General features: G+C 38.2%; 1 non-coding gene across 1 annotated transcript; it reads right to left on the bottom strand.

Annotated features, from left to right (window-relative positions):
• Positions 1-8,175: 8,175 nt before the first annotated feature.
• On the bottom strand, positions 8,176-8,282 carry LOC141625815 (small nucleolar RNA R71). The gene has a single exon (XR_012535567.1). It is a non-coding gene; the product is annotated as a small nucleolar RNA R71 (small nucleolar RNA).
• Positions 8,283-24,677: the final 16,395 nt, after the last annotated feature.

Genomic DNA, 24,677 nt, shown 5'->3' with positions numbered 1-24,677 from the left:
ATGAATAGGCTTAAAATGAATTTTATAGCGATAATTGTAATGTTTGGATGATTATGCCGAAAACTGAGCCTTAGTCCCTTTGACTGAATCGATGTCGATCAATTGTGTGATTGGTCGGCGCGATTGAACCCGTACCTGTCGCAGGACTGGGGTTGCGGGTAAAAATTCGGTTGGATGAAACTTATTGTGAAAAATGGATAATTGGCCTTATTCTTGTTTTAGGCCATTTATTATGTTTTTTTTTTAGTTCACATGTGATGTTGGTTGAATTGAATGGTTTCTTATATTGTAGAAACGGCCTTAGATTCCCTGAAACCTTTAATATTGTTAATATTGCTTGAAATGGAATTGGTATTGAATACTTCTTGCAGGTTGTTATGTTTGTCATAGATAGGTCTTTATAGTCTTTGACGAGTATATGTTCACTGCTTAATAGCCTTTGTGTTCCTGACTTGGTGGGTTTATATCCAAGTTGGGGCATGACCTCGTTACTTATTTTGAGGGTAAGTGGTCAACTTAAGTACTAGCCAACCCTTTGGTGGACTACTTAGGGTACTCACTTTGTTTTTAAAAAAATTGTGGGTCTTGGGTGCGGTGGTGTGTATCCGCATGTCTAGGTCTGCGCAGATTTAGGACTAGGGTTGTGTTGTGTCTTGGCCATGTTTTGATAGAACCTCGAGCCAAGATACCGGTTCGATTACCTTCCCTACCTCGTGGTATAGACTCGATTCTGAGTGACTATTGACGGTGCTAAGAACTTATGCCTGTTTTGATATATTGCCCTTTCTTGTATGGTGATTTTATGAATTGTAATAGGTGAGATGCAAGCCGGTTACAATTGATAAAAGTTTGATTATCGCTTGTTATATGTTTCACATGATAGTTTAATTTGGTCAGTTTAGTGTTCATATGTTAGAATATTCGATAATTAATTGATTTATGATGTTGTTTGCATGTTACATTACATGTTACATTAAATATGACATTTCGTGGCTGGGAGGACTCGAAGTTACTCCCCACTGAATTGTGGCTTTCGTGTTTGTATAAAATGCGATTGACAGGTTGATGATGATTAGATGGGGTACACGGACGAGCTAGTGAGCAAAAGAACCTTGGACTTAGTCTGGTTATATTTTGTAGTAAACCTTTAAACATATGGTTGTGTTTATATTTTGGAGGGACATATGTCTCCCTCTTTTACTTTGGTTTGTATCACTTTATTCTCACGACTTAGTATTGTTATGTAAATTAGTTTGTTAGTATTTGCAGGTTTTGGCACTCTTCATTTGGGAATGTTTGTGAATGGTTTAGAAAAGTTTTAAAAATTACAGGTTTTATCTAGTTGAACCAATTACAAACATATCCTGTCAGTTTTTCTGTAGAATTTACGTGTTTATTTAATGCTAAAAATGAGGGTGTCACAGAGATAGTGGTATTGCAGCACAGCTAGAGGCTCTTTCTGCCCAAATTGCTGAGATGAAGACTACCCAATCATTGGGTAATAGAGAGAGGGTTCATGCTATGAGTCAACAACAAGAGGAGTCTTGTGCTAGATGTGGGTTAGACGGTCACAATGCAGCTGAGTGTTTAAGCACATTGGAGTAGGTTAATGCTTATCAGTCTTACAGACAAGGTACACAAGGCACACCTTTGTCCAACTTTTACAATGAAAGAACGAAGGAGCATCCTTTCCTTCAATGGTCTAGTCAGAATGTGCAAAATCCGCAGCCGCTACAACCACAAAAGAATACCTATATACCTCCTAACAATCGTGGTAATAAACCACAAGGAGGATATCAAAGGCAGAATCAAGGAGGTCACCAGTTTAACAATTAATATCAACAACCTCCTCAACAAGTTCCAAACAATGAGATGGCAGAGTTGCGAAATTTGGTGCAACAAACGTTGGCTATGCAACAAAAGCACACGGCTCAAATTTCTAAGTTGATAGCCTATAATAAGATGTTAGATACCTAAGTGGCTCAGATGGCGGTTCATAATTCTTCAAAACAGCCCGGAACTCTTCCTCCTCAAGGTACGCAAGCTAATGTCATTCAACTGAGGAGCGATACCACGTATCAAAATCCGGAGTTGCCAAGTCATGAAGAAGAATTGCCCACTAATAATGATGATATACCCTATATGCATCCTAAGGGATTAGGTAATTTGGAGCTAAGTGACGATGAAAAAAAAGCTGACGAAGTTGAAACACGAGCTGAGAATAAAAGCGAGAAAAAGAAAAAAGACGGCTCTGTGCTGGTTCCTCGATCGAGGATCCTCGGTGCTCGATCGAGTGATATCAAGGCTCGATCGAGGCACCACCCTGGTAGATGACGGTGTTTCAAAAGTTGATTCTAAAGTGAAGGAAGCCGAGCCGATTACTATTGCACTACCTTTTCCGCATCATCAACAAAAGTCCAAGTTGGACAAGCAGTATGGAACATTTATGGAGGTAGTGAAGAACTTACAGATAAGTGTTCCTTTTACTGAGTTGATCACTGAAGTGTCGGCTTATGCGAAGTTTATGAAAGAGATTTTGACAAGGAAGAGATCTTTTGATGCGGTGGAGACTATTGCTTATACTCAAAAGTGCAGTGCCATGTTGCAAGCTAATTCACCACCCAAGCTTAAGGATCTAGAGATTTTTTCTATCCCTTGTCATATTGTTCATCTTGCTATTAGTAAAGCTCTTTGCGATTTAGGAGCTAGCGTTACTGTTATGCCTTATTCTATTTGTAAGAAATTAAATATGGGTCAAATGACTGTTACTAATATGACTTTGCAGGTGGCTGATTGATCTATTAAACACCCACTAGGTGTTTTGGAGGATGTTCCCGTTCGAGTTGGGAAATTCTTCATTCCCGTAGATTTTGTTGTCTTCGATATGGCTGAGGGCAACCAAATTCCTATCATCTTGGGTAGACCATTCCTTCACACAGCGGGGGCGGTTATAGATGTTAGGTAAGGGAGACTGACTTTAGCTGTGGGGGATGATACAATTGTTTTTAATTTAGAAAAGGCTTTAAAACATCCCATGATAGAAGAAACTTGTCATAGTATTGATATTGTTGATTTTACTATTGATGAGTGTCTTGATATGTGTTTAAATAGGGATCCTCTAGAGATTGCCCTTGTTTCTGATTCAGCTGCTGAGACGGGTTCATGGAGTCAAGAAGTTGATGAGATTGAGAAATTGCTAACTGGAGAGGAATGCCCACATCAAAAGGTATACAGCTTAGGTGTCCCATCTAAGGTTACCGAGGTAAAGAAACCTGAACTTAAACCCCTTCCCTCTCATCTTAAGTATGAATTTCTAGATGACTGTGAAATGAACCCAGTAATTGTCAATGCTAGCCTAACTGAAGGCCAACTTTCTGCTTTGTTGACTGTTTTGAAAACTCGCAAAAAGGCCATTGGGTATAGCATTGATGATTTACAAGGTATTAGTCCTGACTTTTGTATACATCATATTCACTTAGAAGAAGACCACAAGCCTAGTGCACAGGGTCAGAGACGACTAAATCCTCCAATGCAGAAGGTGGTAAGGAAAGACGTACAGAAATTAATTGATGCTGGCATTATTTTCTCTATATCTGACTCTAAATGGGTCAGTCATGTCCAAGTTGTACCTAAGAAGGGAGGTACTAAAGTAGTAAAGAGTGATAAAAATGAATTAATTGCTACTAGACTTGTTACAGGTTGGAGGATGTGTATTGATTATAGGAAGTTGAACACGCACAGCTACTAAGAAAGACCATTTCCCACTTCCTTATATTGACCAAATGTTAGAGAGATTAGCATGACATAGTTATTTCTGTTACCTAGATGACTACTCCGGTTTCTTTCAGATACCCATTCATCCTGACGATCAGGAAAAGACTACTTTTACATGTCCATATGGTGTATTTGCTTATAGGAAGATGCCCTTTGGTTTATGTAATGCCCCAGCTACCTTTCAGCATTGTATGATAGCCATATTTTCTAATTACATAGAGTCTATTATGGAAGTCTTTATGGATGATTTTAGTGTTTATGGTACTGATTTTGATGTTTGCTTGAGAAACTTGACTAAGGTTTTGCAGCGCTGTGAGGAGAGCAATCTTGTGCTTAACTGGGAGAAGTGCCACTTCATGGTTACTGAAGGGATGGTACTTAGTCATTTGGGGTCAGGTAAAGGTATCCAAGTGGATAAAGCTACGGTTGAGGTAATTGAGCAACTCCCGTACCTGGTTAATGTTAAGAATGTGCGTAGTTTTCTTGGTCATGCAGGGTTCTATCGCCGCTTTATTAAGGATTTTTCAAAAATTGCTCAACCTCTAACTCAGTTGCTTCATAAAGATACACCTTTTGTGTTTACTGATGAGTGTGTTAAGTCTTTTGACAGGATTAAACAAGCTCTTATCTCAGCTCCTATAATCCGATCTTCGGATTGGAGCCTTCCTTTTGAGATTATGTGTGATGCCAGTGACTATGCAGTTGGAGTTGTTTTGGGGCAAAGAAAATATAAGGTGTTGTATGCTATTTACTATGCAAGTAAGACTCTTGATGATGCACAGATCAACTATGCTACTACGGAGAAGGAGCTTCTTGCGGTTGTCTATTCTTTAGACAAATTTAGAGCTTATCTTGTTGGTTCTAAAGTTATTGTTCATACTGACCATACAGAATTAAAGTATCTTTTAACTAAACAAGAAGCTAAACCACGACTTATTATATGGATTTTATTATTGTAAGAATTTGATTTATAAATTCGTGATAAGTCTGATGCTGAGAATGTTGTTGCAGATCATTTGTCTAGATTGATATCTACAGGAAGAGAGATCTTGCCTATTGATGACTCTTTTCCAGATGACCATCTTCTAGCTGTTGCTGCGAACACCCCATGGTTTGCAGATTATGCTAATTACTTGGTTGGAGGTATTCTTCCTCTTGACTTGTCTTATCAGCAAAAGAAGAGATTTATGCATGATGTGAAGCGGTATTTCTGGGATAATCCATACTTGTTCCGGGAGTGCGCATATGGTATTTACAGACGATGTATTCCAGAGGGTGAGGTACATGTCATCCTTTCTCTTTGTCACTCTTCTTCTTATGGTGGTCATCATGGTCCTTCTAGGACATTTCCTAAGGTAATGCAATCGGGTTTCTTTTGGCCTACTATCTTGAAAGATGCTACTACTTTTGTCCGTTCTTGTGATGCGTGTCAAAGAACAGGTAATATGAATTCGCAAAGGCATAAGATGCCTCAAACTGGAATCTCAGAGGTGGAGATTTTTGATGTTTGGGGTATTTATTACCAAGGGCCATTCCCTACTTCTCATGGGAATCAATATATATTAGTAGCTATAGATTATGTTTCTAAATGTGTGGAGGCAATTGCCACCCCCACTTGTGATGCTAAATTTGTTGTTAAGTTGTTTCAGAAAATCATCTTTCCAAGGTTTGGAGTGCCTCGCGCGATGATTAGTGATGGAGGAAAGCATTTTAATGAGCGTCATCTTAATTCTTTATTGAAGAAATATGGCGTTACGCACCGTAGAGGATTGGCATATCATCCTCAAACCAGTGGACAAGTGGAGATTTCCAACAGAGAATTGAAACAACTCTTGGAGAAGGTAGTGGGCAAGAATAGAAAAGATTGGAGTCGGAAGCTTGATGGCACCTTATGGGCTTACTGATGTGACCATAATTAGAGCATATTTAGTCCCCGAATTAGCCTTGTTACCATGCTTTTTAGTGCATATTTGGGTCATTTATTGTCTTTAGTCCTTTGTTTTGCATATTCTTTGAGGTTTTGATCCCTTGGTTGGAAAGGAGTGCAAACCTTGCATTTTTATGGCAAAATGAGGCTAAATTGATTGAATTCAATGACCAAGCATCAAGGAGAGACAAGATTAGAAGGCCTTTGTACATACTATAGTAGATGGGCAATGATGAGAAAAGATCCTTGCATCCCCGAGGAAATCCCCAAGGATTTTATGAAGAAAAAGGAAGAAAAAAAGAAGAAACAAGACTGCCCAGCAATCCGTGCGTCTTACCCTAAAGACGCCCGTCTTCACCCTACAATCCGTGCGTCTTCACCACCAAGATGCCCGAGCAAAAACTCCAGAAGACGCCCGTCTTCACCCCCAAGACTCCCGGGCAGAAACCACCAAATCCGCCCGTCCCGTGCTAAAGACGCCCGGATTCCCAGGCAGACCCATTTCATCTTCTTCAAGCTTCAAGGAAGGATTCACATCTTTTTCTAGAGACCGGAGTCTCCCTAGAGACCGGAGTCTTTCCAAAAAGACCGGCGTTTCCTCAACAATGGACTTAATCGTCATTTAAGCCCTTAGTTAACCCTAATTCATGCACCTAATCCCCACTATAAATGCCCCATTAGTCTAATTAGAAGAGCATGTTCTTCTTAGCAATCTTTAGAGTAGTTAATATCAATCAAATCTCTCTTTAATCTTGTAATCAACAATTAATCAAGTTTTAATACAAGTTTTATTTCCTTAATCTCTCTCTTGTTCATCCTTTATTTTGGGTAATTGAAGATTATTTGGGTTATTATTGGGAGATTGACAACCTCTCAATTAAGCATCAAGTACTTCTTTTATTCTTTGCTTTATTATTGGAATCATTAGTAGGTATAATTCTCTTAATCCCTCTTTAATTATTGTTAATCACTTTCATTTATTCATCATGTTTCACTTTGTTGGTATGATTGACGACCTTGCTAGCATGTTCAACATGATAATGAGTGAGTAGTTCCCTTAGCTAGGGTTAATGGGTAATTAGGGGAAACCAACATGGGGGATGATTCATGCTTAAATTAATATGCTTTCATAGTTTATTTGCTTGCTTGTTGTGATCTCAACTTATGCACATGTTATGTTTAATGAAATGCGAGCCTATGAATCCTTGCATTTTTTACCCATCACCTATCTTTTCAATGAGACTTGTAAGACATAAACCAACTCGAGTCTCATTAGACCATGCATGTTGTTGAGTACGGAAGACTAAGTCGACTTGTAGGTGTTGTACAATCTAATCGATTCGGCTCCGGGACCCAAACTTTCCAAGGATTGTAAGATATAAACCAACTCGATCCATCACAACAATAATTGCTTGCTTATAACTTGAGAATATGTTTGTATGATCAATTCCCATGAATCCCCTATGACCCCATGACACCCTAGTGCCTTTTATCAATTGTTTACATCCCTTTTAATTCATCTTGCTTGCTTACTTTCATTGCTATTTAGTTTAGTGATCTTCTACATCAAACTCCAATTGTGACACCCCTTAAGACACCACTAGTTGCAATAGAAATCTCATCTCAATTCCCGTCCCTTGGGATCCGACCTTTACTTGCGTCTTTAATAATTGTAGAGTTGTTTGTGAAGTTATAAATTGTGTTTTGGTCTAGGTGCTCCTAACGACAAGTAACCGAAAAGATATACTCCGACCAAAAATGGCGCCGTTGCCGGGGATGGTGTTAACTTGATTTAGATTTTCTTATATTGTTATTAGTTGTGTCTTTCTTTGCCTTGGGGAATTAAAACTCCTCAAGGCTTGTTCTAATTTTTTTCGAGTTGTTTGATATTTTGCATGTCTAGAAGGTCACAAGGTGACTTGTTACCCTTTGATCGCGAAATTGAAAGAACTTTGACAACCAATAGAAGACTTGCTAGGAGAGCTTTGAGAGGTATTGGTGAGGTTGTAAATATTCAACCAAATACTATTGAGTTCATCAACCCTTTTGCAAGAGAAGGTGAGGAGAACCCAACACAAAATCCAACACAAAATCAACCCATAATGCCTAAGTTTTCATCACATTCCGTACCCACCGAGGAGAACTTACCCAATGGTACTCCCACACCACAACATCTAACCAGAAATTTTATTGCCAAATCCGCATTTATCCAATTAGTCGAAAGAAGCCAATTTGGGGGGATGCCTGGTGAAGACCCTCATTCTCATATGGAAACCTTTTGTGACTATTGTGATGCGATTTCTCAAACCGGTGTAACTCAAGACCAAATTCGATGGGTCTTATTTCCTTTTTCTCTAATTGGCACCGCGAAACAATGGTTGAAAGGCCTTGATAAGGCTACTCTCGGAATTGATTCTTGGAAGAAGTTGGCTCTAGCTTTCTACAAAAAGTTCTATCCACCGGAAAAGACTAACATGCTAAGAGATCAAATCACGGGCTTTAAGCAAAGGGATGAAGAATCTTTGTATGAAGCTTGGGAGCGGTTTAAGGGAATTTGTCGCTCATGTCCTCACCATGGACTTAGGGAGTGGTTCTTGGTACAACAATTTTGGAACGGTCTTTATGAAGATTCAAGGAACATTCTCAACATGGGATCAAATGGAAAGTTCACCGAAGTTGATGACAATCAAACTTGGAACAAAATTGAGGAAATGGCGGTCCATAACTCACAATATAGTAGACCTCGCAAGGCTACTAGAGGAGGAAAGCATGAAGTGGACTCCATTACTCAATTGGGTGCTCAACTTAGTGCTCACATTGATACCATCAATTTGAAGTTTGAAAAAGCTATGGATAGACTTGAAGAAGCCTCAAAATCACCAAAGCATCATGTTAATGCCATGACGACATCTTCATCAATCCCAAGTGGGATATGTGAGAATTGTGGAACTTTGGGACATGACCAAAATGAATGTAGGGGAACAAATGAACAAGTGAATGCTTTCCAAGCATACAAGAGTGGTACCCCTTATTCAAACTATTACAATGAAAACACCAAATTCCATCCAAATCTCTCATACAAAAGCAAAAATGTTCAAAACCCTCAACCAACATACACCCCACCTCCCATGAGAAACCAAAATCAAAGACTCTTTTACAACCAAAATCAAGGTTACCAAAATCAAACTCCATACAATCAACAAAATGACCAAGGTTTTGATGTTCAAAAAGCGGTCCTCCAAATGCAAAAGAATCAACAAGAGTTTTTCACTCAATTGCAAAAGGATAGTCAAGCAAAAGAAACCACCATCAACAACATCCTAGCTCACACCAAAATATTGGAAACCCAATTGACTCAACTAGCATATTCAAGCTCACAAAGACAAAAGGGGCAATTACCACCTCAAAGTAATCCCCCAAGACATGAAATGGTTAGTGCCATTCACTTGAGGAGTGGTACAAGGTATGAAGCACCGAAGAAGCAATTTGAGAATGAAGTTGTGGAAGCTAGTGACAAAGAAGAAATTGTGCAAAACTCCAAGGATGGAGAACCATCAAAAAAAGAAATTTCAAAGAAAAATGAAGACAAGGTCGAGGAGAAGGAGCCCATTGTGATTAGACTTCCTTTTCCGAGTCGTCAAGCCAAGCCCAAATTTGATGACCAACTTGGAAAATTTATGGAAATTGTGAAGAATTTGGAAGTCTCAATTCCTTTCACGAAATTAATCAATCACGTGCCGGCCTATGCAAAATACATGAAAGACATCCTCACAAAAAAGAAGTCAATCCGGAAGCTTGAGACTATCGCCTTCACTAAGGTGAGTAGCGCAATACTTCAAGGGAGTTCACCTCCAGAACTCAAAGATCCGAGAAGCTTCTCAATACCGTGTACCATTGGCGACACCACGATCAACAAAGCCTTATGTGATCTAGGGGCTAGTGTGAGTGTTATGCCGTACTCGGTGAGTAAAAGGTTGGGGATGGGAGAGCTTAAATGCACCAATATCACACTCCAAATGGCCAATAGATCGACGAAGACACCATTAGGGATATGGGAAGATGTTCCCGTAAGAATTGGGAAATTTTTCATCCCGGTGGACTTTGTCATTGTTGACATGGAAGAAGACTCCAACATTCCAATCATTCTAGGAAGACCTTTCTTACACACCGCGGGTGCGGTGATTGATGTGAAGCATGGAGAGCTCACTCTAGAAGTGGGAGATGAGAGCATAACTTTCAATCTTGACAAGACCATGAGAGCTCCCCGTTTGCATGAACCATGTTTTATGGTTGATCATTATAGCCGGAAGGATGATAGGAAGAAGTCGGAATTCCAATGGAAGAAGAAAATTGAAGATGCTCCATTCAAAGAGCAAGTGAATTGTAACAAAGAGAGCTTGAAAAGCTCACCAAAGTCAAGCAATGAAGAGGATGGCCTCATTGGCCAAGACAAGAAAGTGGGAGAGTTATCTCCGTCAACTCAAGAGACCTTTAGTGATCAAGTAGATGAAGTTTGTGGTCTTTAGGACGATGAGTTTGAAGGGATTTTCAATCCCTATATTGGTAATGCTATCGATCAAGACCGACAACAAGGGCAAAGATCTATTGAAGATCTTTATCATGATAATGAACAAGCTTTTGATTACTTCTTAAAGGTGTTGAGCAACATCAACAACACCTTGGACATGCCCCCATGACATCTCACTAAGGATGAGAGTTTGGTGGCGTCCTCCCTAAACCACCATTTGTAAATATTTCTAACTCCCTAACTCGCATTTTAATTCTTACATTGCATTTTTGTCATTTTTTGATTTTTATGCTTTGATCAAGATAATTATCATTTTCGAGAGAAGTGAGGGAGGGACTAATGATTTTAATTTATGTGTAGTGCTTTAGCTTAGTGTGGGGATAGCAATTGCCTAGGCTATTCATGCCTTAGTAGTGCCCCCACAATGAAGAACACGGGATTTGAAGAATGAAAAATGACACGGGATATGCAAGTACGCGGATGGAACTGAATCCGGGTAAAAGGGGCAGAATCCGAGCGTCTTCATGGGAATCCGCCCGTCTTCAGGCAATCCGGGCATATTTGTCAAAATCCGCCCGGCCATCAGAGCTGAAATTTTGAAATTTTGGGACTGTTGATAAATCTGAGCGTCCTGGAAGAGAATCCGCCCGTCTTCAGCAGAAGACGCCCGTCCCGCGGTTGATCAATCCGAGCGTCTTTACTGAAAGACGCCCGTCTTTAGGCAAGAATTCTCAAACCAAAACAGGCAGAATCCGAGCGTCCCGAAGGAAAGACGCCCGTCTTCCCCTGCTATTTCAAACTTTTCGGGTATTTTAAATACCTCATCCCCCATTCATTTCTTCATTCCTTCATTCAAAACACTACCCATAAACCCCAAAACTCAAAACCCTCATCCTCTCCATCACCAAAACAAGATTTCCTCAACCACATTCAATCAAAATCAAATCAAAACTTCCTTTTAACAACAATTAATCACTCCTCTTTCAACAAAAAAATCAAACCAAGCAAAATCTTCAACCTTTGAGTCGATTTTTGAAATTATAAAGGCAAAGCCTTTCATCTTAAAATCGATTTGGGTATACTTGGAAATCGAATATTTTCACTCTTTTCTTGGTTAAATCATCAATGGCAAGGACAAAAGGAGCAACAAAGGCACCTAAGGCAAAGGCACTCTCAACAAGACAAAAGAGTCTTCAAGCAAAGAAAGCCTCATTGGCTATGGTGGTAGCTAGCTCAAACTTGGAAGTGCAACAACAACAACCTCCCTTGGAAGCAACAACATCAACAACTCCGGAAATTGCTCAACTTTCGAACTATCCGGAGGTAATTTTCATTTCTAACTCCCATAGGGAAACATTTGCCAAGTATGCTAGAAAATCCTTTCTATCCACCAAATTTATATGTGAAGATGCCTTGAACAAATTGGGTGTCCTTGAACAAACCAAAGCCTTCTTTGAAGCCATAGGGTTGGGAAAATTGTTTGCTACAAAAGAATTGACATACCCCTCCCTTACCTTAGAATTCTTGAGTTCTTTGAAATTTACTAAGGTAGAGACAAGAGAAAACATCGAGTTCCGCCTAGCTAATATGAGTAGGCGCATCACCTTTGATGAATTGGGTAAAGCATTGGGTCTTAGTGATTCACCTAGTTATTTCAAGAATCCCGGAAAGTATGACCCCGCTTCTCTTTGGGAGGCGATTTCCGGAAGGAAATTTGAGAACTATCATGCTAGTCGCGCTCTATTAGTCCACCATCCGGGCATTCGAGTGTGGCATAAGGTCATCGGGAATACCATCATTGCAAGAAAAGACACCAACCACTTTACCAAGCTCGATTGTGTTCTTCTTGAGTCGGCCTTAAATATTGAAAGGGAATTCACCAAGCCTTACAATTCTCTAAGGATTTTGGTGGAAAGATGGCTAAATGTTGATTTTGGAAAGCAAGGCACCACCGTTATTGTAAATGGAGGTCTAGTCACTCTTTTGGCTAAGTATTTTGATCCGAATTTCAACAAGGATAGCAAGTATGTGGCGAAAAAGGGGGGTCATCTCATTGATATGGATGCCATGATTAACAAGTACAAGTGGGTCACTCATAAACCTCTTGACACCAAGTATGGGTGGCTCACCAATGAGGCTAGATCTTTTACTTTGCCTTCCAAGATTTACCGTTTGAGTGTCCATTGGACCAACTACCTTCTTTCCCTCTCAAAAGAAGCCGAATACATCATCCGACAACAAAGGGGTGAAATTGAAATGCCCTCCTCTTCCATTGTCACACCACCCTATCCATTCAAGTACCAAGAGTTCAAACCCGAAGGTGTTAAAGAAAGCAATGACTACATGACTCTACTTATGCAAGAGATACACAAGCAAGCTTTTAAGGATCGGGAAGATGCTTACTTAGCCCAATATCCACCCCTCCTTCATTTAGCTAGGCAAGGACTACTTGATCCTTCATGTCCTTTGCCTAGTTGGGCGGATAGGGAAGTCTTCTTTCCAAGTGCATCTAGGGGTGAGATTCCGGGTGACGATGAGGTTGTCGGTGATGAGGTTGTTGATGATAGCATTAAGGAAGAGGCTAGTGAAGAAGAAGAAGAAGAAGAGGATGATGAAGAAAGTGAGCAAGAAAGTGAAGAGGGAAGTAGTGATGAGTCCACTTCTATTGAGGAAGATGATGATAATGATGATATGGTGGAAGACTAGCAAGCTTTGGAGGCTCCTACCCTCTTGAGGTTTGCCTACTTCTTTCTTTGTTTTATTTACTTTATCTTGATCATGGTTGGAGAGTCCTATCAACATAGAGGACTAACACCTCGGCCCCATTGAGGTGTTCTTATTTCATTGTTCCCACTTTTGAAAATCCAAAATGACAAATTTAGTTTCATGCATTGCATCTTGTGTGCATGAACTACCCCAACTTTAGGACATTAGAAATAATGTCTAACTCGGTTTGGGGAAGTACATGCATACGCAACGGGAGGTAATCTAAATTACGCTCTCCGTCATAAACAAAAACCCATGCATCATGTAGTGTAGATTAGTGTAGCTTGCATTTAGAGTAGAACTCATGCATCACGCTTGCATGATTTCCCATCATTTTAGCCATTGAGGACAATGCCCATATTAGTGTGGGGATGGGGAATTCTAACTTGACTTTTATTCAAAAATCCAAAAAAATTGAAAAATTTCGAAAAACCATAAAAAATTGAAAAAATTGAAAAACCAAAAACAAGTTCATTTCCTTTGTAGTGTAGTCATGTATATATTGTTGTACATATTGTATTTTTTTTATCCTTTTTCACATTGATCGACTACGCCACATCCGAGACATGAGGATATTGAAGACCGCATGGTATGATCTTTTCAATCTCCTTTTTCCTCTTTATGTTAATGACTATGTGGCTTTATTTTGATTGATGCGGTATAACAATGTGAATTTAGAACTTGCATTTAGTTTATATGTCATATTAGTTGGTAGAATCATTTGCATTAGGATGTTTATATGATAGTTGCATCATGGCATGTAGTTGCATGTTAGAGAAATTTTGCGAAACCGTCTACTTGGGAAGCTTGACAAGTGTATATAGGCCCTAGTAGATGCTTTTTTTCTTAAGACTTTGCTTGTTAGAATACTTGTAAAACACCCTAGGATGTGTCATGCTAGTATCCTTTGACCCATGAATTAAGGCCTAGTCAAGAGTACCTTGTGGTGTGATAACTCCTTGGCTACCGTTTATTCTAAGGTGACCCTTGAAACCATGCATCCATCCATCATCCATGTTCTACCACATTTTTTGTCATCAAAGGGAATGGGCACAAAAAGAAATTGATTTGAGTTCAATGAAATGAAAAGTGAAAGAAAGTTTGCAAAATGCATCAAATGAAAAGAGGAGCAAAAATAGAACTCCTAAAGCTTCAAATATAAGCCACCCTCGTTACATATGGGGTGACTTTGAAAATGTTCAAAAAGAAATGCAAAAAGTTGTCAAGTGTTGAAATGCCAAAAATCAAAAGAAATGGCAAAAGAAAGTGTTCTCAAATGTCAAATGCCACAAGAAATTGGGGGGAAAAACAAAAACAAAAGCAAACTCCCAAAGTGAAACTCAAATATTTATCGATCCCTTTATCCATCGTATCTATTTTTGTGCATGGTAGAGAGGGGACGACCCTTCTTCTTGTCTAGGCAAGAGGGGGAATTCCGCGATCCTCCAGTGTTTTTAACACCATAGGGAGTCTATTCTTGACAAAAGCATTTAACGATTGAGGACAAAGGTACCCTAGCTTGACACAATTTGGAGGTGATTTATTGGTATCCTTCTAGGCTTAGTAGTTTGAAGAAATTGCATCTATGAAGGAGTGTGTACCCTTGAATTGCTTCCCTTGTAGATGATTTCCGCCACTTAGATGAGGAAAGTGGCTATTCTTTTGTAGATGCATCCATTACTTGATTTTGTGTGCTTAATGTTTAGATGTGTCGCCATTTTGGCAAGATCCACCTTGCCTTGCAAGAAGGCATCCTACCTCATGGTTGTCTTGTTGTGAGTTGAAGGGGCGGAGTGAGACCCGCTAATTGTCTCATATCGGCTATGTTATTAGGTTAGTTTAAATAATGGTCCTAATCTTTGTCACCTCTTTACTAGAGACGAGCAAAGGTTCGGTTTGGGGATATTTGATGTGACCATAATTAGAGCATATTTAGTCCCCGAATTAGCCTTGTTCCCATGCTTTTTAGTGCATATTTGGGTCATTTATTGTCTTTAGTCCTTTGTTTTGCATATTCTTTGAGGTTTTGATCCCTTGGTAGGAAAGGAGTGCAAACCTTGCATTTTCATGGCAAAATGAGGCTAAATTGATTGAATTCAATGACCAAGCATCAAGGAGAGACAAGATTAGAAGGCCTTTGTACATACTATAGTAGATGGGCAATGATGAGAAAAGATCCTTGCATCCCCGAGGAAATCCCCAAGGATTTTATGAAGAAAAAGGAAGAAAAGAAGAAGAAACAAGACTGCCCAGCAATCCGTGCGTCTTACCCTAAAGACGCCCGTCTTCACCACCAAGATGCCCGGGTAAAAACTCCAGAAGATGCCTGTCTTCACCCCCAAGACGCCCGGGCAGAAACCACCAAATCCGCCCGTCCCGTGCTAAAGACGCCCGGATTCCCAGGCAGACCTATTTCGTCTTCTTCAAGCTTCAAGGAAGGATGCACATCTTTTTCTAGAGACCGGAGTCTTTCCAAAAAGACCGGCGTTTCCTCAACAAGGGACTTAATCGTCATTTAAGCCCTTAGTTAACCCTAATTCATGCACCTAATCCCCACTATAAATACCCCATTAGTCTAATTAGAAGAGCATGTTCTTCTTAGCAATCTTTAGAGTAGTAAATATCAATAAAATCTCTCTTTAATCTTGTAATCAACAATTAATCAAGTTTTAATACAAGTTTTATTTCCTTAATCTCTCTCTTGTTCATCCTTTATTTTGGGTAATTGAAGATTATTTGGGTTATTATTGGGAGATTGACAACCTCTCAATCAAGCCTCAAGTACTTCTTTTATTCTTTGCTTTATTATTGGAATCATTAGTAGGTATAATTCTCTTAATCCCTCTTTAATTATTGTTAATCCCTTTTATTTATTCATCATGTTTCACTTTGTTGGTATGATTGACAACCTTGCTAGCATGTTCAACATGATAATGAGTGAGTAGTTTCCTTAGCTAGGGTTAATGGGTAATTAGGGGAAACCAACATGGGGGATGATTCATGCTTAAATTAATATGCTTTCATAGTTTATTTGCTTGCTTGTTGTGATCTCAACTTATGCACATGTTATGTTTGATGAAATGCGAGCCTATGAATCCTTGCATTTTTTACCCATCACCTATCTTTTCAATGAGACTTGTAAGACATAAACCAACTCGAGTCTCATTAGACCATGCATGTTGTTGAGTAGAGAACACTAAGTCGACTTGTAGGTGTTGTACAATCTAATCGATTCGGCTCCGGGACCCAAACTTTCCAAGGATTGTAAGATATAAACCAACTCGATCCATCACAACAATAATTGCTTGCTTATAACTTGAGAATATGTTTGTATGATCAATTCCCATGAATCCCCTATGACCCCATGACACCCTAGTGCCTTTTATCAATTGTTTACATCCCTTTTAATTCATCTTGCTTGCTTACTTTCATTGTTATTTAGTTTAGTGATCTTCTACATCAAACTCCAATTGTGACACCCCTTAAGACACCACTAGTTGCAATAGAAATCTCATCTCAATTCCCGTCCCTTGGGATCCGACCTTTACTTGCGTCTTTAATAATTGTAGAGTTGTTTGTGAAGTTATAAATTGTGTTTTGGTCTAGGTGCTCCTAACGACAAGTAACCGAAAGAATATACTCCGACCACTTACCGTACTACATACAAGACGCCAATTGGAGCATCACCTTACCGCTTAGTCTATCGCAAATCTTGCCATTTACCTGTGGAGCTTGAGTACAAGGCTATGTGGGCCATAACGGAGCTGAATATGGATCCCTCACTGGCGAGTGAGAAAAGATTGATGCAGTTGAATGAGCTTGATGAGTTTCGATTGAATGCCTATGATAGTGCTCAAGTATACAAGGAACGAACGAAGAAGTGGCATGACAAGCATATTTTGCAAACGGAGTTTCATGTTGGTGAAAAGGTATTGTTATTTAACTCTCGTTTGTGTTTTTTTCCAGGTAAGCTAAGGACTAGATAGTCTGGACCGTTCACTATTGTTAAATTGAACAAATTTGGGTCAGTTACACTGCAAACTAACAAAGGTGAGACTTTCAAAGTGAATGGGCAACGATTGAAAATTTACTATGAAGGTGCTCATATTGGGGTAATAGAGGTCGTTGACCTCTTTACCATTGATTCCTCTCACTGATGAGGTAATACGGTCGTACGGGTCCGCTTAAACTAGCGCTACCGAGAGGCAGCTCGGAATTTGTATTGTAATATTTTGTAATTTAGGATTTTAAAATTTCATTAATCGTTTTTAATTATGTTATTTCTATGTTTTGAGTGATGTGAGGGAGAGGATTTAATGAATTTCAAGTATTTTCGCAGCAAATGACGGATTTCAATGACTTACATTAACGGATTTGTGAGAAAGAGGCTGCCATTTGGTGCCTCGATCGAGTGAAGAGTGGGCTCGATCGAGGAACCACCTTGCTCGATCGAGTGAAGCTTGGGCTCGATCGAGGAATCAAAGGATTAATTAAAAACTCAAATGTCGAAAGTTGGCATCTTTTGAAATTGGTGCCTCGATCGAGTACGGGGTAGGCTCGATCAAGGAACCTAACTGAACCCGGTTCCGCGTTTTAGACCGGTCTTTTCTCTTCCTCTTTTCTCATATTATTACTAACATACTTACTCATTCTGTCACTTTGGTTTATTCATTCTCCCCTTATTCTTCATTCTCCTCCCTCAATAACTTCATTATCATCACTAAATCTTCATTATTATTTGAGAAAAAATGCTTGCTAGTGATTTAAATCACTCCTTTGTGCTTATTTGTGAATTTCATTGCTCTTATTTGTTCAAGTAAGTCTCGTTTTGCCCTCTTTTGGTCCGAAACTTTCTGTCTTTTATTGCTTAAATATTGTGTTTATTGCCTTGAATTATCCATTGCTCATATACAATTGCTATTTCCTTGCTCATTAGCCCTTTTTTTTGTTGAATTAAAAGCCTAATTTGCTACTTTGGGAATTAGGGTTCATAAAATCCGGGTTGAATTTTAGCATTAAATTGGTTAGAAATTGTGTTCTTATGCTTGGAATCTTCACTTTTTGTTATATAATTGCAATTCCCTTGCCTTTTCGATGGTTTATGTGTGATTTTCAGCCTCAAAATCGAATTTTCCGACCCATGTGGTCTTAAAAACGTGAACTGTTTTGGGCAATTAAATTGGTTTGTGATTGTATACTTGTCTTTTTACAGATATGTCAACTAGTGGACAAGGTAGCAATAGGCCACGGGAGAGGCGCGCTCCCGTTCACCAGCCGGAGGTAGTGGTGTCTTCCGAGGAGGAAGAGGAGGAGTTACTACCGATCGACGAATTTCCTTTTATTAAGTTTCGGGACAAGGAGCAACGGGACAGATTTGTGGTATTAATGTCTAAGACTATGCTTCCTACTCGGTGTGTTGATCGTAAGATCTTGCGAATTTTTAAAATTGATGATATCATGTTTGGCATGTTTGTTGAGGTTGGGTTGCAGTGTCTCTTTCTTTTGCACGAACAATCTTATCGTGCCTTGACTCTTGAATTTCTTAGTTCATATGTCTACTTTCCTAGGCAACATTTGATTCGGTTTAGGTTGCTTAATGTTGAACGGTCCTTAACCTTTGACCGACTTTCTGAGATATTAGGCATTGATAAAAATTCTGATGGAGACTTATATAATGGTGCTGGGTTGTCTGTTGTCCGATACTTTCCTTTGTTTACGGGTTTTGCGGATGTAGATGTGAGTTCTATGGCTTTACTTGACGTACAACATGTTTGTCTTAGGCTTTTCTTGCGGTATTTGAGTTATCTGTTGTATGGGATGTATGATAGAAGTAAGGCCTCCTCCTTAGAGGTCTTGATTTTGGCTAGCTACCTTAACCCCTTTCAGGAAGCGACCTTCCAATTCTCTCCACTAACACTTGTATGCCAGGCCCTTGACCGCATGACTGGGAAATATGCGGATTTGGATTGCGGGGCCATTGTTACTCGTATTGCTAGGGTTTTATATGATTTTGAGGGAGATGATCCCTATGAGTCTATGGAGGACCCTGAGCCTGTAGTAGATGATGATTATCTACGCTGTGGCATTTCTTATATTGATGTTATTAGTGGAAAGGATCACTATTGGAAGGTGTGTGGTCACTATTATATTCTTTTGCCTAATGATCACTTGCCAGCAATCGCACCTCTTGAGGAGAGTGAGTCAAGACCGAGACCTGCACCTGTCACCTATCTGATTCCAGATGAGCTTCTGGTTACTCTACCTCGTTCTAGAACTACAGCTACCACTGGTGGGCGTCGTAGACAATGTCGTCAACCTCCCACTCATTTGCCTGGTTCTTACCAGCCTCAGCCTCCTCCTCCTTCTGTTGCACCCATTCCCCACTTTGGTTACCACTTTGACCCAGTCGTTGAGAGGGAAGTGAGGGTTCATGAGGGTATCAACAACGCCTTGACAGCGGCGTTTGTGGGAGAAGATGGAGGCCACTTCTATTTGTTAGAAATCTATATCTCATTATACAACATATTCTTATATGTTTCAAATTTATTTAGTCATAAAATAAATTCTAGATCTTATGCATGCAAACTAAAATAAATAAGTGAAGAAATAACTTTCTCACCATATGAATTTCGGTCAAATGGGCACCAACAAGATCTCCTTCTTGTTAGTTCTTGAGCTTTCCAATATTGGATGAACATACATGACCTCAAAATAGAAGCCCTCTAATTAGTAGCACCCAAGACTATCCCTTAAACCCACAAACTAATATGTACTAGATATTTATATTGTGGTTTACCTTAAAATTGATTACTAATACTCATATATTACATTAATAATTTTAGTAATCTTTTGAACAAATTTGAATCAAAAACTCATCTTTTTGATGAAGATTAAAGAGAGAGAAGAGAGGAAAAATACATGAACTTTTGCATGTAATATTAGAATGAATAATGAGTGAAAAATTAAGAGAATAAAATTCTCTATCTTCTACATACAAAACCGGTGGAGGGGAGTATACATGACCAATGCATGGTCTTTTCTTTTTACTTTTGTTCTTATTAAGTAATGTGTGTAAGACTACCCTACATTGTAGGTAATCATGGTGTTTTATTTATCCATTAAACAAAACACTCACTCACCCATACTTCCTCCAATATTTCAGTTTCTATAGTGTAATATGGAGTCCATTTTATTTTTGTCAATTGTACAATTGTATGTCATGTGACATGTGACATGTCTTATGTCATGTTTTAATTTAAAATGCATATTTAACAAATTAAATATCATTTACAAATTAAATAAACCATATTTAACAAATTGACTAGTAATATAAAATTACTTTCTCATAAAATGGTCATTTAATTACTAGTTAGTATAATTCACAACCTCTTGAAATTATAACTGACTTATCATTCTCATCTCGCGTGTTTCGCAAACACCGATTAATTTTAGTAATATAACTTCTTAAATTACTAAATAAAATCTTATTTAATCACATTAGAATAAGATGTCATTTTCTCTCTTATGATAATAATTTGTTCAATTTTAAGGAATTAATTAATCAGACGGCATACAATTAATTAACCTTTTCAATTAAGGGAATCGTCCTTTAGGTGTGACCTCAAGGATCAATCTGGTCACCACCGTCAAGACGACGAATGAATGTCAAACTCTAGCCACCAATCATTATCGATATGTGTGGACCAGTTGACTATATATATAATGTATCATCCCTTCCGTATTCTTGTAATGAGATTTAATAATGATATTTAAATCATGTGATCGCACTATTGTTGAGGACATATTTCCCAACAACCTCCCACTTGTCCTCGACAAGTGTGCGTCACCAATTCTCTTGTCCTATTACTATCTCCCACTCAATGCAAGGTGTCTTTCGGGTCGTACTTGCAAGTGATCATATCGAGAGTGGTTTCCTCGATCTGGAGAATAACTGATTGACCGGATTTATCTATCATAGATACCTTCCGAGCGTGGCCACGCATTTCCAGTTCATTACTCCTCGAGTGGCCCTGAGATATTGTTTTAACCCTGACAAGGAGGTGGACAATTCCTATCGCACTTATTCCCTTCGACTAGCCACAGCCATCATAACCCAAAATATGCCCATTTGACCCCATTTACGAAGGTCGTAGTAACACAAATCAAAGTTAATCGAACTCGTGCCATCTTAGGCGAACAGTCTTTAGTCAAAAGAATCGACTCATTAGAATACTATAGTAGCTCTCGCCACGACCAGGCTTTATGAATTTGCCAGAACTCTATAAGCGGTCACTGCCCGACAAAGTGTTCCTAACAGTCTGCCTATGTGATCGACTAGTCATCTCATATGACTCTATGGCACTTGAACTTGCCATCAATTGCATCACACTCTAGTCACTTCGAGACGTCACCTCATACAAGTGACTATGGGCTAATACCATGTTAATCCAGGTTCACTTTAACGGGGTTCAATGTTGTCTCTACAACCCGTTTGGATGTAACAAAGTATAATAAAAGAGTTTTATAGTAACACTCAAACGACAAATGCGATTATCACATATGAATAGTCAATGCTTGATTACTACTTCATATTCTATAATCTAATTTGATCTTTTATGTAGTTATTCATCTCAGTTTAATTGAAATGACATGACTCATCATGTTAAGCCTATGAGAAAGCTTTGGTTAGTAGGTTTTATCAACTTCTTGTACCTTACTCAACCTTACTACATACTCGTTTTCCTTTGTAATGTATACATTTGCATTACAAAACTTTATGAGTACGTGTCGAGATCCAATCAAGACATAGGCCCTCTAGCCTTAGAATAGCTCCCACTGTTTTCACAGTGTGCGGGACGCATCCTTCTTGCACCTCTCATGATTGCAAGTGTACTCAATTTCCGTTGTAAACATTTCTCATTGTTCTTTATTACCTAGAACGATTCTAGAAAATCTACTTCTTAATTAACATAGCCACAATGGTATCTTAACCATCCTAATGTGTTTTTATTATGGTTTTGTAAGAAACCATGTGCAATCTCAATTGTCAATTGTCACTTGTGTAACACCCTTACACAAAATTGCATCATAAACACTTTGCTTTGCTTCCTTAATGCTTCTGCAAGCACTTAAGGGTAATCTTTATGGCTTACTTGGTAAAGATTACTTGAATTCGATTTTGAAAACAACTCATAATACTCAAAGTATATGAAGTGTTATACATCATTACTCATTTAATTGATCCGGCAGCAGAAGCAAATGGAATCAATCAAATATGTTCAATTTAATTGAACTAGTCATGAATCTTATCAACATAAGACTTCTTATTAACGCTAATATCATGAGGATTTATCTTCATAAATCTAGATATTAAAGATGTATTATAATACTCCATAAGTCTTAAATCATTCACAATGATCAATATGTCATTCACATATAAGACTAATTAAAATTTCTGTAACTCCCAGTAAACTTCATGTATAAACACAATTTCTCGACTTATCGAGAAATGTTTTATCACATGATCAAAATATTGATTCCAACTCATTGATGTCCTACTTATGATCCTCTCTTAAGTTTCACATTATCTTAGGATTGCAAGAATCTACAAAACTCAAGACATGTATTGAATACATTCCTTCTAATTGAAGAAGTGGGTTTTAGATTTCACTTGCTATCTATTTCATAATAATGAAGCACAATCCCTAAGAAGATCCAAATAGACTTAAGCATTTCCACTAGTGCAAAACACTTTGCTCCCAATCAAGCTTTGAAATCTCTCTTTATTAGTGCAAAACCCTTTGTCACTAATCAAGCCTTTTTATTTCGGATTTTCATGGCTCTAAGCCTTATATTGAGTTGTGACTTAAACACTCTCATGTAAGTCATATGTTTATTACTTTCCAGAAGTAATCAACTTGAATCAAACAATTTCTTTTGTAAGTTATAAGCTCTTTACTTTCTTAAAAGTAGCATAAATTCATCATCTTTAACAAGTGACGAATTTAACCTCCTAGGTTTTAAAGAAACAACATCTTACAAAACATCTCATGTAGCCAAGAAAGACCAGTTTCTTGCGACATAACATTATTTGTGGGCTCTTTAATAATTTTCTCCCACTCTGTCTTCTAGAAATAAACTTGTATTTTTAGAAAGACAGCTTCACGAGCCACAAACACGGTGTACTCGTGATAATTGAAAAGGGAAAAATGAGCATTTGTTTCTTGTGAAAACTTACAAGCATGGTACCCTTAGCATTTCATATTTCATATGATTCGATTTAGTGGAAAAATAATTTAGACAAAATGATAAAATCCCCAAAAGGATCAAGTAACTCAAAGTAACTTGATTGAAGTCCAAACCATATCGAATAGCGTTTGATTTCTTATCCAACCACACATTATCCCATAATGTGTGTTAAGAGAGATTAACTTGTGATACTATATCACATTTCTTTTGGCTTATATCAAAGTCTTCACTTTGATAATCCCATCGCGATTAAATCGTGATTTCTTGAACTCTTTGAAATTCTTCAAAGATTTCTCTATTTACCTTATTAAGTGAACATATTAGTGTCAACTTAAATCGTTGGTAAGAGATAATGATCAACCTATTATGGATCGATGATTTACAACCTCGATCTCCTTTTCAACCAAAAGGCACGAGATATCTTGCTTTGAATACAAGATACGCATAAACCATAAGATCTAATGGTTTCAAGAGTACTCGATAACTCTTTGCGTTAATCATTCCAGAATCTAAGGTTTGATCTTGGGTTACCAATTTGAGTCTTGCATCATCTTCATGATATATTATTCTAGTTTGGTTTAGAATATAATCACCTTGATAATGGGCTAGCCATACATCAACTTATGGTGTATAGGGTCACAAAAGTGAAACCTCTTTTGTATCTTAACAAGTTTGTATTCTTATTTAGAGTTTATGTACTTAATAGTCACAATTAAGTACAACTCCAAACCCAAAAACTAGTTAAGTACACAATGAATCTATCTCTCGACTTCATTGTTGCTAGTCGTCATATTCTAATCATCCTATGTATCAAACATAATGATGAAAACCACCACTGGTTTCTAATATTGACGTAGTAGTACTAGCAAAATTTATGTTTAATCAAATAAACATTTAAAGAAGAAGGTCCCATTAGATGTCCCACAACTAACTTGTTGATTCTTCAATAATTTGGGGTAGTTTCCTTTCTAGTGTCCAACATTTAAGACAGTGGAAACTTTATCGGTCGGGATTGATAGGTTTAGTATCGCTATTCTCAACAACTTTACTTTTAACATTACCTTGTATCAATTCCATTATAATCTTTACTTCTTGAACCTCGTCCTCATCTTAACGATTTAAGAGAATGCTCCCACTCATTTCAATGAGTCTTTACTTTGAGAAGCAAAATTGAATTCATGAAGATTACTCTTCATTTGTTCGTTTTAGTCTTAAAACTTTCATTGAAGTGGTTGCGTTATTTTGGTCAATTACGAATTCTGACAAATCTAATTACCAAAACAATTTATCGCTTCAAGGTACTTAATTAAGCATATAAGAAACAATTCATTGTAAGTAGATATGTTAGTCAAGAATCAAAAACCTGTTTGATAATGAATAACTTTAATCTATACTCTTTACAAGAGATCCTTAGCAATGGTTCATTTGAGGTTT

The sequence above is a fragment of the Silene latifolia genome, chromosome X (assembly GCF_048544455.1).
Source record: "Silene latifolia isolate original U9 population chromosome X, ASM4854445v1, whole genome shotgun sequence".
In the NCBI taxonomy this organism is placed as follows: Eukaryota; Viridiplantae; Streptophyta; class Magnoliopsida; order Caryophyllales; family Caryophyllaceae; genus Silene; species Silene latifolia.
The sequence above is the reverse complement of the archived record's forward strand: the minus strand, read 5'-3'. Positions and strand labels throughout refer to the sequence as shown.